Source organism: Podarcis erhardii (assembly GCF_964252035.2).
Source record: "Podarcis erhardii genome assembly, chromosome: 3".
NCBI lineage: Eukaryota > Metazoa > Chordata > Lepidosauria > Squamata > Lacertidae > Podarcis > Podarcis erhardii.
Genome location: NC_138507.1, coordinates 106657163 through 106675792, shown reverse-complemented (window position 1 = coordinate 106675792; position 18630 = coordinate 106657163). Strand labels below are relative to the sequence as shown.

The window sequence follows — 18630 nt, the reverse complement described above, 5'->3', positions numbered from 1 at the left end:
ATTTAATTCACAACCGGTGAATTAAAACCTCCCAGTGCAATCAGATGTTTTTAAAGAAGTTTTTTGACCCTATGAAGATGCAGTTTTCTACAAAACAGGCCTACCTATCAATGCACGTCTGGGTGAAGTACTTCCAGATACTATACTTGTCCTGTGATCATAGTGCTTTGTCAGATAGCTGGCATGTTGAGAATCCCATGTATGAGATACCTACAATCCAGGCATTAACTAACACTTGCTGTTAGTGCAAACTATCAGCGTGCCTCTTTCAAGAAAAACCATGAAAACCCCGTGCAATCCCTCAAAGAACAAACTGGAAATGAAAATTAAAAATTTAACATAGATACAAGCTGCTCCCCGAGATGTGCTAGTGAAAACCTGGCATAAACATATGCACGCAGCCGCTTTTATAACTCCAACAGCCTAAAACGTAACAGAATTTAAAACTTGAGCAGCAGCTCTCTAACATGATTCCTTTATTAATAACACCCCCTACAGACTTTTGGCTGGAACTGTTTCTACTAAGACAAAGAAGCAGCTGGTGCAACAAATTTTGTTTCTTTGCTGCTGTCTATATATTGAAAGCCATTGGCTGACAGTGTTGGTGGCAGATTAGGCAGAAAGGTTTTTAACCAGGAAAGGGAGGGGGGGGGACTGCAGCCACAGCACCAAGTAGCAGTATCTTTCAGGTGAGACATGCCCAATTCTTGCACCCAATTCCTGCCTCCAAAATACCTTTCAAATGTAGATAAACCATTTACAGTACAGAGCTTATCTACATTTTAGGGATAGGGCGTGGGAGGTTCATTTCAGTCCTAAGAAAGTAGAATGTAAGAGTTCAAACTCTGAAAGTGGCCCCAAAAGAAGGGATGATGGGATACGCATGTTGCAAGTGGGGAAAACATTGCGCATTTCAAATGTTGCTTTTAAAATCTGACTCTCCACTCCCTCCCCTGCCCCTTTTCTATGTGGCTGGGGTAAGTCCTGTGTTGAAACACACACCACTGTCTGTTGCCACCGTATAATTCAGCCCAATATAAAAAGATCTCCGATGGGCCAGCAAAGTATTGTTATGGGTTTGCTGGGGCGGGGGAGGGGCAGATCCCCCTAAATTCCTGGGTCCAATCAAAGTTAGAACTGATCAAGGTTTGGGGATTTAAGGCTAGTGTGAGAAAGACTGAACCCCTGGATTTAGCATGTTAAAATGCTACCTAGGCTGGCTTCCTGTGTCCTGGAAATCACCCATGAAGATGGATCATTAGGGAGACAATGAAGGCAAATGCGAGGGGAACTCCTTCCCTCAACAGTCAGTTAGTTAGAAAGACAAAAAAGGAGAGTTAAGGGTGGAATTTGGCAGAACTGGCAGTAGGGGATGGTTTAAGCAAGAGGAAAATTAGTGGCTTTTTTTTTTTTTTTGCAAGCAGTTTGGTAAGGAGGAAGTGGGGGGGGGGGGTGAGAGCAGAAAGTGGGCTGGCAGCTTTGGCTCCAACATGGCAACTATGAGGGAAAGAGAGCTCTTCACAGTCGGCTCAGATATGTGCAAATAAACCATATATCGTAAAGACACCACAGTCTCTGCTGTGCCTTATTCCCAAAAAGGAATCACACGCCCCGAGTTGAAGCATGCCTGCAACCTCTGGAATCTCATTGAGAGTGCGGTGGTGTGTAAGAGTATTATAGGAAGCTGCTTTATACCAAGGCAAACCAGTGGGCCCTCCTCGTCCCACCTGGAGATCCTAGGGGTTCAACCTGGGGTCTTCTGCGTACTGGCAACCCACAATTTGTGTGGGGGGGGGACGTTCTGGGTGTGCAATGGTGTGCTATTGAAACACCCCATTCCACCCTTTTAGTGATGTCTTTTATGATGTTTCTGGGTCACTTTTGGGTTCGGCACTGTGTATGATTGCACATATCGGCTCCCTGCCACTGACCTACAGCCCTTCCATTTATCACCATCCTGTTCCTAAAGGTAAAGGGACCCCTGACCATTAGGTCCAGTCGTGGACGACTCTGGAGTTGCGGCGCTCATCTCGCTTTACTGGCCGAGGGAGCTGGCGTACAGCTTCCAGGTCATGTGGCCAGCATGACTAAACCGCTTCTGGCGAACCAGAGCAGCGCATGGAAACGCCGTTTACCTTCCCGCTGTAGTGGTACCTATTTATCTACTTGCACTTTGACGTGCTTTCGAACTGCTAGGTTGGCACTGCAGATAAGGCCTGTTCTTGTGTTGCCACCCTCCGGACCTCTCAAGGAGGCAGCACACGAAGAAGGGCCTCAGAAGATGATATCAGGGTCCAGGTAGGTCTTAACATGCCTGGCATCCAACAGCCTTGTTTACCTGAGCCCAAGCCAGAGATCAAAACCTATAAATGGACCTATAAATGGACCTAACATTTCAGGAGTATTATTATTATTATTATTATTATTATTATTATTATTATTATTAAGCAAAACTACCATTTTAGCAATTTAGGTAATTAATCAATTAGCAAAAGGATTCTAGGATTCTGGTCTTAAACCAGCTAAGTAGCATTTGAAAAGACACAGCTGAGCCTGACCACAGATGCTGTACATTTTACACATTGCTACAAAAATGAAGCAAGATTTCAGGTTTTGCAGACAAAATTTACAGACAAAAGGTTTCAGGTTTGTTGTGGGCTGGGAATTTCTCCGCGGGGGCCGGAGGACCCGAGAGGCACCAAATGAGTCAATGTGATTTCTGCAGCAAATCAGATAGTAACTTTTTCATTCTTTCTTAATCTACTTGCAGGACAAGCTACTGCCGGGGGTTGGGGATGCTGAGAGACAAACAACTTCACAAATTTGAGCACATGTGATAGCTACAATTTTACAGAAATGCAGGGGAGAGAATCGGTGGCAGTTAGTAAAATGAGGGCATATTAAGTCTGGAGCACATTTCATGCGACTGTTTTAAGTCAGAAGCACCCTTTTCTCTTCTCTTTTTGGAGCATCGTCTCAGGTCAGGGCCCTCCAGTTTTGTGTGAGTGCATTCTGCAACATGTTATTGACAAAGTAATAATGCATTAGGGGGTGGAATTATACTAGACATTCTGCACACCAGTGGTATAGTATGGGGGACTGGGGGGGTCAGTGGCCCCGGGGTGCATTTTTTTGAGGGGGTGCGACCTCATCGGAGCCTGAATCAGCCCAACACCTCCAGCCGCAGCTCCACTCCTGGGTCAAGCCTGAAATTCTGCTGCACAACCAGGCAAAATTCACCGTTTACTTGATTTTTTCAGTGAAAAATATTTTTTTAAATGATATTTATTAAATTTTTAACAAGAAAAGAGTTACAAAACAATAAACCAAAAAACACAAGAAAAATACAAAAACCAGAATTTAACATAAAAAGAAAAAAAGAGAAAAAATAAAAATCCCTTTTTCTAATATCTTACTGCTCATTTACTTATTTTCCTGACTTCCTCACACCTCCCTTTTTTGTATTCCATTTAAAAATTTGTTCAGCAAATTCATACCCTCTTAATTTACCCTTGATTATTTATCCTCATATATAATTTCAAATTTTCGTCCCTTATCTGGGAATAAGCTCCACTGAATCCAGTAGAATTTATTTCTGAGAAGACATGGTTAGGACTGTCTTGTTAGCCATACAAGATCCATGACCCATAAACTTTAAATCACAGATTTCAGAAGGTCTGCTTATTGTTGTTGTTGTTGTTGTTTGTTTGAACCTATATTTAAGTAATGCTCCTCTCCCATAATGTTATGACAACTTTCGCTGCTGAAAGCCCATTTTTTAAATTTCGAAAGATGCCAATTCTACCAGTTTAACAAAAACAGCCGGCCCTTATCACTTGTGGATCTTATCTGGCACCTAGCTCTTGCCTGCAACCTTTTCCTTGGTTAGTGCTTCAAGAACTTTCAAGTGGTAAAAGCTTTTGATGCTTCCCACAGCTGTAGCTTCAAGCCTGGTGCAATGGCTCATCGGTTTTTACTGTTTGGGTAGGGAAGGAACACTGCCATGTTTTGCTTTTCTACAGAAGCTATAAATGAACGGACCAGTTGGTTACAGAGTGCCTAACCTCACCACTTGGCTTTTTGTCACATTGCGTAACTCAGAGTTCCCACCACCTGTGGATTAACTTTGAAGATTTCTTTTTTTAAAAAAAACCAACAACAACTGAGTTGACTCAGGCAAGGATGGAGAGGAGGAACCCGGCCTTCTCAGTCAACCCCAGCAATATAATAAATCCCAGGTCCCATTAACATAGCAAGTTGGTGATTCTTGGCATGACTAATTCAAATTCCTGAAGCCCCAAAAGCAGGGCTTAAATATTCAATAACAGCCTTACTGAGATCACAAGAACTGGATCATGTCAAAGGCCCATGTAGTGCAACATCCTGTTCTCACAGTACAAAACCAGAGGCCTTTGGGCACAGGCACCAACTAGAGGGGGGTGGCCCCTTGAGACGACCCCCCCAATAATTTTATTCTGGGGGCACAATCCCCTCAATATTTTCTCCCCCCCACCCACCTTCCTTCCTCGGTCTGCTGCCTCCCCTCAGCCCTCTGGGGGCTGTCAGTGCCCTCTGTTTCCGACTTGTCTCCAGGAGAAACAAGGGGGAATGTCTGCTACCCATCTCTCCTTCCTGCGCTTCCTCCCTCTGTGTAGCTTGGCATGGAGCAGCTCAGCTCCGTGTATAGCTTGCCATGGACCGGCTAGCCAGCAGAGGTGGCGCCTTCTCGCAGCAGGGACAGCAGCCCCCTCTGGGATAACTCCCAAACTACCATGGTGCCAGCCCAAGCACCAATGAGCATTCCTGGCCAGTGGGCTTCGGGCATAGGAGAGGCAGGCGCCTTGATGGTGAGAGGCATGTGACAGAATGCCTGCACTCACTGTGCCTTCCTGAGGGCATGCCAGAGCAGTCCCCAGCTCAGAGGGAGCGTGATGTGGCCCCCTCAAAAAAATATTTTGTTTAAGTTGGTGCCACAGCCTCTGGCAAGCCCACAAGAAGGATTTGCGTACAACAGTGCTCTCCTTGCTTGTGATTCCCAGATTTTCAGAGGCCTCCAACACAGCCACTGTGAGTGGTAGACTTCAATAGCCTTGTCCTCCTTCAATATGTCTAATCCTCTTTTAAAGCCACCCAATTTCGGGGCCATCACTACATCTTGTGGTCCATTTACAAACACTAAAATGGTGCTGTGGGGAAATGGTCTATCTACAAACACTAAAATGGTGCTGTGGGGAACTGGTCTATCTACAAATGCTAAAATGGTGCTATTACTCAAGACTGCATCATACAAAATGCCAAGGGGGGGGGGAGTGGAACCCTCTAGGTCAGTGCTTCCCAAACATGGGTCTCTAGCTGTTTTTGGACTACAATTCCCATCATCCCTAGCTAGCAGGACCTGTGGTCAGGGATGATAGGAATTGTAGTCCGAAACCAGCTGGAGACCCAATTCTGGGAAACTCTGCTTTAGGTAGTCACAAGCATTTACTCATACAACCCAGGTCTCCTCCACTTTTGTCATTTATTTTCATTCCAGCAGCAACTCTTTATCTACAGCCTGAATTTGAAAATCCAGGAAAAGTTCAGCTGTTTCCCCCCCAACTGGTCTATATTTCTGACTTCTTGCTGCCTAAGGGCACATTCATTGGCCTCAACTGATTTATGAGAACATTGCTGCAAGATAAATCAAGATGTAGTATACAAAAGACCATTCATGGACCTATTCAAGTACTGCACAGAAAGAGATGTCTTCAGTGACCTAGCTTCAACGTTAAAATGCCCATTGTCCCCCATATAGGGAAGTAAGATCCACTCTCAGTATAAAGCAACACAGCGGTAGCCAATGTGGGTGCTCTCCAGATTCTGCCAGACTACAGCTTCCATTATCCCTGACCAACAACATTTCTGCTGGTTGAGCCTGCTGGTAGTTGGTGGAAACAAACATTTGGAGGGCACTACGCTGACTACCCCACCCACTCTCACGGACAACAGGAAAATGTTATAGTAACACATTCACTCAAAGACTTCCTGATGTCTTACAGGAATCTGTGTGGAATTTCCTGCTCCACGGTGAAGCCTACGCAGCTGAAATGACAACCACAGCCAGCCACCTGACCTCTTGAATCCCCAGAGGCTCAGGCCGATTCCAGATGACCTGTTTGTTGAGCGTTCATCCTCATTTGTTTGCACAAACTTTGCACAGAGTTTAGATAATGCCAGCTATTTATCAGTTTGTTTTCAGGGCAGATTCTAGGCCATTACATCAAGCAACTGTTATCTCAAACTGTCCTGTCACTTTCCTTACTGTAAAAAGTCAATGTTGTACAAGAGCTCTGTTCAGCTTTCATTGCACAACCTAAATTTGCAAGTTTGTGATTGAATCCTGCCCCAAAACAGTGACAGCCTGGGAGTCCCCATATACTTAAAGTTGCCAACTCCTGACCTAAAGGAGGCCCACATTCATTAAAACGCTATGCTATTATTTCTAAAATAATAGATTAATCGCTACTCAATCTCCAAACTGGAGAAAGTGCACACTATTTCACATGATCATGTTATCGTGGGGTACCTTGGAAGAAGGATGGAATATAAATTTAACAAATACAATTTAACATATGAATTAAAACGTGTATGACTGTTTTATTGGGCTGTTTTAGGATGGCTAAGGAAAGGAAACCATTGCATATTTAACTTAAGGAATTGACTGCCACAAGATGTGATGAATGGCGACTAGCTTAATGACTTTGTTCTACTGCTGCTACAAAACAAAACACTTCAACCTCATTCCTGGTAGCCAGGGAGCTCAAGTACAAAATTTCAGATGGAACCAAGTGTTTTCTCAGCAGCCAAAAAGCAGAGAAGATCATTAACTCATTACGATGATTTTGACCTATAACAGCTGCCGCATTTCTGTCCAAGATAAATAATCCACCATGAAGCAAAGGTGTATGCTACAAAAAAAAAAAAAAAAACCTCACACACACACACAAAACCCTTTATTCTTGGCTTCTAAACTCTTCGCACTTGATGTAGCAAAATTTATTTGAGTCTGCTGCAATTTAGGCTGTTGGCAGAATTAAAAATCATGAAAGAGCAGAAGAGCAGGACGTTTCTATGAAGACCTTAAAATAAGAATGCTTGATATTCCAAAAGATGTTTATTTTGATGCACCAAAGCTTCACTCTGCCTACACTTCCATGACGCACCCAATTTCACACCATTTATTTTCTTATTCGCTCACTCGCACCATTTATTTTCTGCACCTTCAGTATCCAAAACTAAAGCAGAACAGCAGTAGAAACCGACAAGAAAGAATGGCAACAGCAGTCTCAACATTAAAAAGTAAATTCAAAGTTTCTAAAAGTTCTTTAAAAGCCTGTGATTTCTCTAAAATCTTTGGGGGAACCTCCCCAACATAAGGAGCCACCACCAAAAAGGCTCTGAATCCAACCATCCTATCACGTATGAAATGTACACAGAAAGAACTGTGCAGGTCTCAAAGAGAGAGAGAGATAACCATAGAATTGTGGACTTTGAGCCAAGTGAGTGATCCAGAACATCTGATGCTGCATTGCCACAATGAAGATAAACAGATACGAGCCTATAAGAAACTTGGATCGGAGGTCCTCATATAAATAAATATTTGGTGCTTTTTTTACAAAAGAAAGAAAGAAAGAAAGAGAATTATTAAATGATCACAAATGCCATCATCATTACCACTGATTTGTATACCGCTTTTCCATAGTAAGCCATGCTCAAGGTGGCTCACAACAGAAAAAAAGACGTAATTCACGAGGCAAAAAACATAACACTTATTTAATCATTAAGTAAACGAAAGCACCTCCTTCATCAAATTAAACAGCCCCTTTATAATTAATAAAATAAGGACTAACAGCAGAATACAAAACAGCAAAAACAACACAGCATCAAAATTAAATCTTGGCCCAAACAGAAGCCCTTAATTCCTGCCCCACTTTGATGGTCTCTAGGCATCCTGAGCAGCCTATTTTTCTGGACTTGTGGGTAAGATGGCCTCTAGCAGTAGCTTTTGTAGCAGAAATCTGTGGGGACCAGGCCCTTCCAGGCCAGATGGAAAAAGGCCAACAAAGCAGGCAGGAAGTTCTGCAGGACCCACAGTCAAGATGGCCATGGAAGTGTTACGTATAATTTCTTCTACCTGTAGAGACTGAGCATGCCCAGTTAACAACTAGATATTATATATACAGTGGTACCTCTGTATCAATATATATGATATGATATGATATGATATGATATGATTATATATATATATATATACACACACACACACACATATATATATATAATATCATATCATATAATATCATATTCATATATATATATATATATATATGCTGATTCCTAACAAATGCACTAAAAGAAACCCCAAGCTAAAGTAGGTCAGGAAGTGTATATTAAGGAAAAAATAACACCAGAATGCTGATAATTTTCACGAGCACTTAAGAAATTCACCAACTAATGTAGAAATGTGAAGAACTGAGTTTAAGACTGGATAGAAGAGGGAGAGACCAGAGTCAGGCGAGAGTGGTTTTCCTCAGGGTGTGAGATTGAGGAAAATGGAAGCTCTTCCAGGTGGGAGCTGGAAGGATTAAAATATCTGTATGTGAATTGAAGATTAATATAAAACGGTGATAGAGGGCGATATATTTATTTCTATATAATTTTGTATTTTATTAGGATTATTGTTGTTGTTTTATTTTATCTATCTTCCTTGTTTTCTTTCTCTTTCTTGTTTTCTTTCATTTTTTAGTTTTATTATTGTTTTTAGGATACGTTGAAAACTCTTAATAAAATTGATTTGAAAAATGAAAATAGGAAAAATGAAAAATTAAGAGAAACCAAAAATGACAGATTCACTCACGGTTCAAACGGCCCCCTTTTAAAGCCCTAGCTAAAAATAAAAACAACTGATTTCAAAATGATTCCAACTTCACATAAGCAGATTTTATTGGTATCATATTCCAAAATGTAGTGGGAAACAAAAAAAGCAGGGTACACAGGCTCCATAATGTTAAAGAAAAACAGAAGCCAACATGTACCAAGCTGAAATGGTGGATTTATACTAAATAATGGAAAGGGTCCAATGTACCTAGGAAGCAAGGTGTTTTTTTTTCCTCCAAAAGAAAATCACAAATAAGAAAAAAAAACTAAAACAAATAGTTCGCACCATGAAAGTGTGCAAACTTGGAACAAATCCCCCCCTTTTTTTCTTATTGTTGTAGCGTAACAACCATTACTAAGACCTCAAAGGTACAGTAGCAGGGTATTACGTCATACCATATGCAAAGCAAACCAAACCATCAATGACAAAATAAAAAAATTCCTTCCAGTAGCACCTTAAAGACCAACTGAGTTAGTTCTAGGTATGAGCTTTCGTGTGCATGCACACTTCTTCAGATACACTGAAACAGAAGTCACCGGACCTTTCTATATAGTGAGAAGGTGGGGAGGGGTATTACTCAGAAGGGTGGTGGGAATGGGTGATTGGCAGATAGCTGCGATGAGCCTGTTGACGACTCTTAACGACTGCAATAGGTCTAACAGGAAAAAGCAAGGGGTGAGAAGGTGAAAAATGGCTTTGTCATGTATAATGAGATAAGAATCCAATGTCTTTATTCAAACCAGGTCTCTCCATAGTTTTAAGTTTGGTGATAAGTTGCAATTCAGCAGCTTCTCTTTCCAGTCTATTTCTGAAATTCCTTTGTAATAGAACAGCTACTTTGAGATCTTGTATAGAATGTCCTGGGAGATTGAAGTGTTCTCCTACTGGTTTTTCTGTCTTGTGGTTCCTGATGTCGGATTTATGTCCATTTATTCTTTGGCGTGAGGTCTGGCCTGTTTGTCCAATATAGAGAGCTGAAGGACACTGTTGGCATTTTATGGCATACACAATGTTAGACGATGAGCAATTAAATAGTCCCGAGATGGTATGTGTGATGTTGTTGGGGCCAGTAATGGTGTTGTCCGGGTGTATGTGGCAGCAAAGTTGGCATCTGGGTTTATTGCAGGCTCTGGTGCCAGTGTCCGTGTTAAGTCTGGTTATAGTATTATTGTGGGTTAGGAGTTGTTTAAGATTGGGGGGCTGTCTGGAGGCAATGAAAGGTCTTCCTCCCAGAGCTTGAGAAAGAGAACTGTCATTGTCCAGGAGAGGTTGTAGATCTCTGATGATGCGTTGTACTGTTTTAACTTGGGAGCTGTATGTGATGACTAGAGGTGTTCTGTTATTTTCTTTTTTGGGTCTGTCTTGCAGCAAGTTCTCTCTGGGTATCAGTCTGGCTCTGTTGATCTGTTGTCTAACTTCATCTGCTGGGTATTTTAGTTCTAAAAAGGTTTGCTGTAGATCTCTTAGGTGAGAGTCTCTGTCTGTAGAATTGGAGCACTCAAACCTCTCTTGTACCTGCGATACATTGATGATATTTTTATCATCTGGACACATGGTCAACAGACCCTGGACACCTTCCACCAGAAATTCAATGATTTTCACCCCACCATCAACCTAACAATGAATCAATCTATGCAAGAAATACATTTTTTGGACACTACTATAAAAATACAGGATGGGCGCATAGACACCACCTTATACCGTAAACCAACTGACCGACAAACATATCTACATGCCTCTAGCTACCATCCCAAACATACCAAACAGTCCATTGTATATAGCCAGGCACTACGTTACAGCCGCATCTGCTCCAATTCTACAGACAGAGACTCTCACCTAAGAGATCTACAGCAAACCTTTTTAGAACTAAAATACCCAGCAGATGAAGTTAGACAACAGATCAACAGAGCCAGACTGATACCCAGAGAGAACTTGCTGCAAGACAGACCCAAAAAAGAAAATAACAGAACACCTCTAGTCATCACATACAGCTCCCAAGTTAAAACAGTACAACGCATCATCAGAGATCTACAACCTCTCCTGGACAATGACAGTTCTCTTTCTCAAGCTCTGGGAGGAAGACCTTTCATTGCCTCCAGACAGCCCCCCAATCTTAAACAACTCCTAACCCACAATAATACTATAACCAGACTTAACACGGACACTGGCACCAGAGCCTGCAATAAACCCAGATGCCAACTTTGCTGCCACATACACCCGGACAACACCATTACTGGCCCCAACAACATCACACATACCATCTCGGGACTATTTAATTGCTCATCGTCTAACATTGTGTATGCCATAAAATGCCAACAGTGTCCTTCAGCTCTCTATATTGGACAAACAGGCCAGACCTCACGCCAAAGAATAAATGGACATAAATCCGACATCAGGAACCACAAGACAGAAAAACCAGTAGGAGAACACTTCAATCTCCCAGGACATTCTATACAAGATCTCAAAGTAGCTGTTCTATTACAAAGGAATTTCAGAAATAGACTGGAAAGAGAAGCTGCTGAATTGCAACTTATCACCAAACTTAAAACTATGGAGAGACCTGGTTTGAATAAAGACATTGGATTCTTATCTCATTATACATGACAAAGCCATTTTTCACCTTCTCACCCCTTGCTTTTTCCTGTTAGACCTATTGCAGTCGTTAAGAGTCGTCAACAGGCTCATCGCAGCTATCTGCCAATCACCCATTCCCACCACCCTTCTGAGTAATACCCCTCCCCACCTTCTCACTATATAGAAAGGTCCGGTGACTTCTGTTTCAGTGTATCTGAAGAAGTGTGCATGCACACGAAAGCTCATACCTAGAACTAACTCAGTTGGTCTTTAAGGTGCTACTGGAAGGAATTTTTTTATTTTGTTTTGACCATGGCAGACCAACACGGCTACCTATCTGTAACTCAAACCATCAATGATAAGAGGAATAAATAGCAACATGGAGCAGAATAATAAACTCTTCTGGTAAAATTTATTCCTGGGGCCAAATAGACCCTGCAATCCCTTTATTTATTTATTTTTGTACATGAACAAACAAACAGATTAAAAAAACAAGGGAAAGGTTCAAGTGATCTTGAAGTGGCAGAATCACTTTAGGGGACGGACACACACACACACACACACACACACACACACACACACAGAGCTACAGTTTTCTCTACCCTATTTTAAGAAGCTGCTGGTGACAGAATGGAACCCGGTTATCTTATACATTTGGTTGTTTCACTTTCCAATTCATTTCAATAGGGGTAATTCAGACCACTGATAGTGGAACTGAATCGCAATTTCTTGTTCTTTTTTTTTTCCTTTTTTTAAAAAAAGAATCATAAAATATAAGGGGAATGTACAACAATACATATACAAAAAATATATACAGGAAAACATTAAAAACAACATTAAACATTAAGAGTAATCCTAAAAAGCAATCATTAAAACTACTGGCTATGTCATGGTTCAGTATGAAATGGTCCGGGATTATTTTTAAAAAAGAATCTTTTCTAGGCTACAGGCAGGATTAGACCAACCTCCCATGAGAATTCAGCCCAGTCAAAAGCTAGTGAACCAGCTCACATATTTAAATTCCTGGGGGCTGTATCCTGTGTAGGAATGCTTGAAGAATTTGTTTCTTAAAGTTTTGTTTTTTAAAAAACCATTTATACTGCAAGCTTGAACAAAGTAGTAAATAGAATAATGGGTATCTTAACAGTTAGTCGGGTTGAGATCATGATTGTAACTTTTGTGTAATTGACCTTCCTTGATATAACAGGGCAGAAAGCCACCCAGAATTAACATAGCAGAACATCAAGAATCCCTAACATGCACCGGGCAGCCACTTGCATCTCTTGCAATGATCAATAAAATTAGTCCCGAACAAATCCTGAAAATGCTTGGCAAATTTTTCAAGCGGTTGCTGACGTCCACAGCAACTCCAAGAGCCCGATATAAGACTGTTAAACACACCCACTGCTAGTTTTATTGCTGCACCTTGTAAGATCTGAAAGAATTTAATTAAACTGAAAGTTAGCTCCAGCAAGCCAGATGGCAAAGTGAAACGACACGCCGAACAAAGGATAATAAAAGCACACATTGCGGTGTTAATGTGCTGTGCTTAATTATATTCCTTTGTGTTATAACAATGTTGAAAACATTTTGTCTGCCGTCGTGCAACTGAGTAGCGGAGTGAAAATCCAGCTGACAAAATGTTTACTCAACTTTCTCACCGTGCAATTTAGATGAGGATGACAATTTGACAAGCAGAGCATATTCAAGTGCAGGTGAAACAATTAAATGCAGCGTCATAAGCAAATGATTGCTTTTTTGTTGTTGTTGTTGTTGTTGTTGTTGTTGTTGTTGTTGCTGCTGCTGCTGCTGCTAAAGTCCTTTTAGTTACAAGCAGTTGCAAGTCATCCAGCAACTCATATCTCCTGGGCAATCTGACAGTAATGGAAAGGGCTCCCTCCGGAAGAAGACTGCATTGCATGATCTCAGCATAAATATCAGAGGTTGTGAAATATAAGAGCGCCCTGCCTGTGGAATCCTAAATAGTAGATATTTTCTGAAACGATGTGAACAAGAGCAAGATAGGAGTGCACCCACAGAAGCTGTCAGTGAAAGAGACCGACAAACTGTAAAAAATATATATTAGTGGGTGTGAAATATTTTTCAAGGCTAGGCCCTGTTTAATAAGGCCAATGCTAAACTGCAATAAATGGCAGTTTTCAAGTCTTCTCGCTTTCTTCAAAACAAGTTTCAACCCCAGAACTTGTTTTCTATATGCCCCAGGCAGCTTTGAATGTTTGCAGGGGAGACGTTTTCTGGGTCTCCTAGAAGTTTTGGTGAAAAAAATAGTTAGAAAGAGGAGGCATGACAATATTATTAAAGCACCTAAAAGGTCTTTGTAGGAATAAAGGTAAAGGGACCCCTGACCATTAGGTCCAGTCATGGCCGACTGTGGGGTTGCAGCACTCATCTCGCTTTATTGGTCGAGGGAGCTGGCATACAGCTTCCGGGTCATGTGGCCAGCATGACTAAGCCGCTTCTGGCGAACCAGAGCAGCGCATGGAAACGCCGTTTACCTTCCTGCCAGAGTGGTGCCTATTTATCTACTTGCACTTTGACGTGCTTTCGGACTGCTAGGTTGGCAGGAGCAGGGACCGAGCAACGGGAGCTCACTCCGTCGTGGGGATTCGAACCACCGACCTTCTGATCGGCAAGTCCTAGGCTCTGCGGTTTAACCCACAGCGCCACCCGCATCCCTATTTGTAGGAATAGTAGGGGTGAAATGGAATCTTATCTGTATTAGAGTTAAGACCTGCAGGGTTGTTTGAGCCTGTTTCATGGAGGAAGAGTAAGTAGACTATGGAGGTACCCATAATAATAAAGGGGAGTACAAAGTGAAGGGTAAAGAATTGAGTTAAAGTTGCACTATCTACTGCAAACCCGCCTCATACCCACTTGATAAGGGTAGAACCTATGTAAGGTACTGCGGAGAGAAGGTTGGTGATGACAGTGGCACCTCAGAATGATATTTGCCCTCAGGGTAGTACGTAGCCCATAAAATCTGTGGCTATTACTAGGAGAAGCAGAAGGACTCCAATGTTTCAGGTTTCGGTATAGGTGTAGGATATTGGTAAAACCTATTTGGTGTTTCGCAACTTTCTGACTAGTTGCAGGACCTTAGCCAGACCTAGCAGAGTTAACGCAGAATCCACGGAAGCAATTTGCGACTTGGCTGCAGACAGGATAGACCAATCAGGGAGCGGTCTCCATGTCTCTGTTATCACCAGGCAGCCTTACTCCTTCAGATTGCCTTCTGGCTGTCTGCCAAACCTTAATTGACTCTGTGTGAGTAGCTGCACATACACAGTTTCCCAACATAGGAGCCATAGTAAAGACCTCATCCAATGTGAAGGTAAATGCAGATAAAGAATAAGAAGTGCCAGCGGCATATTTTCCATTGTCACAATTCTCTGCAAAGCCAAAATGTGGGGCTCACCAACAAGACGACAAAAATCCACCAACAGCATACAAATCAATATGGCTAACCTGATGCAAAACACCCACCCACCCCACTCACACATGAAAACGAAGACCACCACAGCCAACCACAAATGAATAACCACACCCTAGGCCAAGCCCAACTTCTCACCACCAAAGGAACACAAGCAAACAGCAGAGAACCTGCACAAGCAATGCTGACACCAAACCCTACATATAGTAGGAGGGTATCGAAGCAGTGTCAGGAGTCTCAATGCACCCAACTGGACTTACCCCTGCCGCCATTTTAAACTCCCCCCCCCCAAAAAAAAACACCCCAGGTGCTGTCATTGCTCCAGCAGTGAAAAATAGCCTTGGACCTGTGCTCCCCCTCCACTGGACCTGTGCTCCATTGCACCTGGGAAAATTACAAAATAATGCCGAGGTAGTGACATGCAGGGATACGATACAGCTCTTCTGTTGAAGTGAAGCAGTTTTGTCCCTCTAAACTGCTTGTATGAGAGATAAGGTGGGACTCAGAGCGATTTGGGAAAGTGTGGGATAAATGTAATAAAAGAAAGCTAATTCGTAAGCCTAAGATTTGAGAAGAGGATCATACAAATTCCCTGATCCAAGGCACTAAAAAGAAAGCTTTTGTCTCGGTAATAGTAAATGGTGAGAAAACTAGTCATATCATGCATTCGTGTCTTGTGGCATAGCCCCCAAAGGGCATTTCTGACTGAAGACTGGTAATTTTTTACTTTCAAAACATGATGTCCATTCTCACTTGAGTGTTTCATCTTCCCTCAGTTCTGTAAATGAATTTGTACTTTACGGTCTCGTGAGTTGTGTTAGTTTTATCAATAACACTGACAAGAGACCTATCTGCTCTTTTACTGGTGAAATGTCTTGTCATAGTAGCTACCATAGATTCACCACAGAAAAATACGTTCACTAAATAGCATTGTGGCTTCTTGTTAATAAGCCCTTAAGTACATGCAGTATGTTAAGTCAATTTCAGGTCAGTTTATGCCATCATTTGCCCTTTTGCTTTGCTTATTCGTGACATCTGTATGCTGCTTAATTACGGTATTTGCATTTCTACATGGTGTACATAAAAAACAAACCACAGAAAATGGGAAATTTTAATAAACCTTCTGTATACGGAATTTCATTCAGACAGCTCAGGGGTCGGATACCTACGTACCCTCCAACATTTCACCAACTAAAATAGGGATGTCCTAAGTAAAAATGGAACATTCTAGGATCAAATCAGAAACTGGGACTGCTTCTCTAAATCAGGGATGTCCCTGGAAAATATGGACACTTGGAGGGTCTGTATATGCAGAACTGAGCAGAGGATAGGGATGGCAAAAATGGTCAGGTTTGTTTTTCCTTTTCTCATTTTCTCATTTCCCAACATAAATTCAGTTCTCCACATTTCTACCACAATTTGTGAATTGGGGGCGGGGGGGCGGGGAATCTGCATGAAAATTCATCAGCATTTAATGTGAATATCTCCTGATAAATACATTTTTGTATGCCGTTTCGACTAATATACACATTTTTGCTAACAATTTCTCGAAATACCCTTCATAGCCCATATAGCATAACTTGATTACACTTTGAAAAGACAAAACTTTAGAAAATGCCTTGAAAACAATAACAAACCTGCAGGGATACCCCTGTATGTATGTATGTATGTATGTATGTATGTATGTATGTATGTAAAAACCTTTTACACCATAATTTATTTATAAAACATATGATACAAAGTATCCCTATATATATGGGATGCAGGTGGCACTGTGGGTTAAACCACAGAGCCTAGGACTTGCTGATCAGAAGCTTGGCGGTTCAAATCCCTGTGATGGGGTGAGCTCCTATTGCTCTGTCCCAGCTCCTGCCAACCTAGCAGTTCGAAAGCACGTCAAAGTGCAAGTAGATAGAAGAAGAAGAGTTTGGATTTGATATCTCGCTTTATCACTACCCGAAGGAGTCTCAAAGCGGCTCACATTCTCCTTTCCCTTCCTCCCCCACAACAAACACTCTGTGAGGTGAGTGGGGCTGAGAGACTTCAGAGAAGTGTGACTGGCCCAAGGTCAACCAGCAGCTGCATGTGGAGGAGCGGAGACGCGAACCCGGTTCCCCAGATTACAAGACTACCGCTCTTAACCACTACACCACACTGGCTCCCAGATAAATAGGTACCGCTCTGGCAGGAAGGTAAACGGCGTTTCTGTGCGCTGCTCTGGTTTCGCCAGGGGCGTCTTAGTTATGCTGGCCACATGACCCAGAAGCTGTCTGTGGATAAATGTCAGCTCCCTCAGCCAGGAAAGCGAGATGACTGCTGCAACCCCAGAGTCTGCGACTGGACTTAACTATCAGGGGTCCTTTACCTTTACCTTTATGCCTATATATAGTGCAAATACTGTACTCCATTTATTTGAAAATTAACATGGTCTAATGGACAGATTTGTACCATCACTGTTACAAACTATACATGAAAAAATATGCCCCTTTCTTGCTTATTTAAGCCATCCTTGATTTAAATCAGTCCACCTGACTTTAAAGTTACCCCCCCACACACTCAATTCATTACTAGAATTTGACATGATCTGCATTCTGACATATTGCTCATGCCACCACAATATCTAATTCTCTCCTTACATTGCATTGTTTCAAAAAACTACAAAGCACGGCACCTTTCCTCTTGTAAGGAGGCAAATTCAACTGCTCATTGTCAGCGATAAGCTGATTTTAAAGAGCGTGGCTGCTTACTAATTTTAACCCCAAAAGTTGACACACTAGAGTGACTGTATGTAGGCGACAGCGAAGCGCTCCCCCTTCCCCAAAATTAGGTCACTGGGAGTTCACCGACAAAAAGAAGAAGTCTCTTCTCGTGAATCTCAACAATGTAGACCCAGTTTCATTTACCGTAAGCAACATCCACTTGAAAATACACAGAAAGAAATTCCAACAGAGAAAAGGGCACCAAAGCGGTGAGTAAGAAGCGAGATAATCAGCACCTTTCAAATTCTGCTTTCATCTACAATGACACTGTAATTTTTATGCACTCTTGTCTTCACTTGCTGATGAGGCTGTACATTTCTGAAGCTGAGGTTGCAATCATTTCTGGGTCGGTCATTTATTGCTACGCTTCTCCCTACACCGTGGGTGAGGAACCTGGGGCTCTCCAGTTGTCATTGCCAACAGCTCACATCATCCCTGACCATTGGCTATGCTAGAGAGTCCAAACACACCTGGAGAGGCACAGGTTCCACATCCCTACCCTGTATCTCCTCAGGCAAAGCAGTGTGGTGTAGTGGTTAAGAGTGGTAGTCTCGTAATCTGGGGAACTGGGTTCGCGTCTCCACTCCTCCACCTGCAGCTGCTGGGTGACCTTGGGCCAGTCCCACTTCTCTGAAGTCTCTCAGCCCCACTCACCTCACAGAGTGTTTGTTGTGGGGGAGGAAGGGAAAGGAGAATGTGAGCCGCTTTGAGACTCTTTTGGGTATTGATAAAGCGGGATATCAAATCCAAACTCTTCTTCTTCTTCTTGTCCCTCTTTCCTAGTAGCTTCAGGGCTCCTCTAGGTGTCATTTCTTTCTTTTTTAAAAAATACATTTTTATTAATTTTTTAACATATCATTTCCAACAGTCATTTAACATACATTTTTGTCTTATACAATATTTCCATCAACTACCTCTGAAGATTTTCC

The 18630-nt window shown here is 42.1% G+C and overlaps 1 long non-coding RNA gene across 8 annotated transcripts in view; it reads right to left on the bottom strand.

Moving 5' to 3' along the window:
• LOC309338052 overlaps positions 1–18630 on the bottom strand; it is a 286413-nt gene that overhangs the window by 182954 nt on the left and 84829 nt on the right. The window lies entirely within an intron of this gene.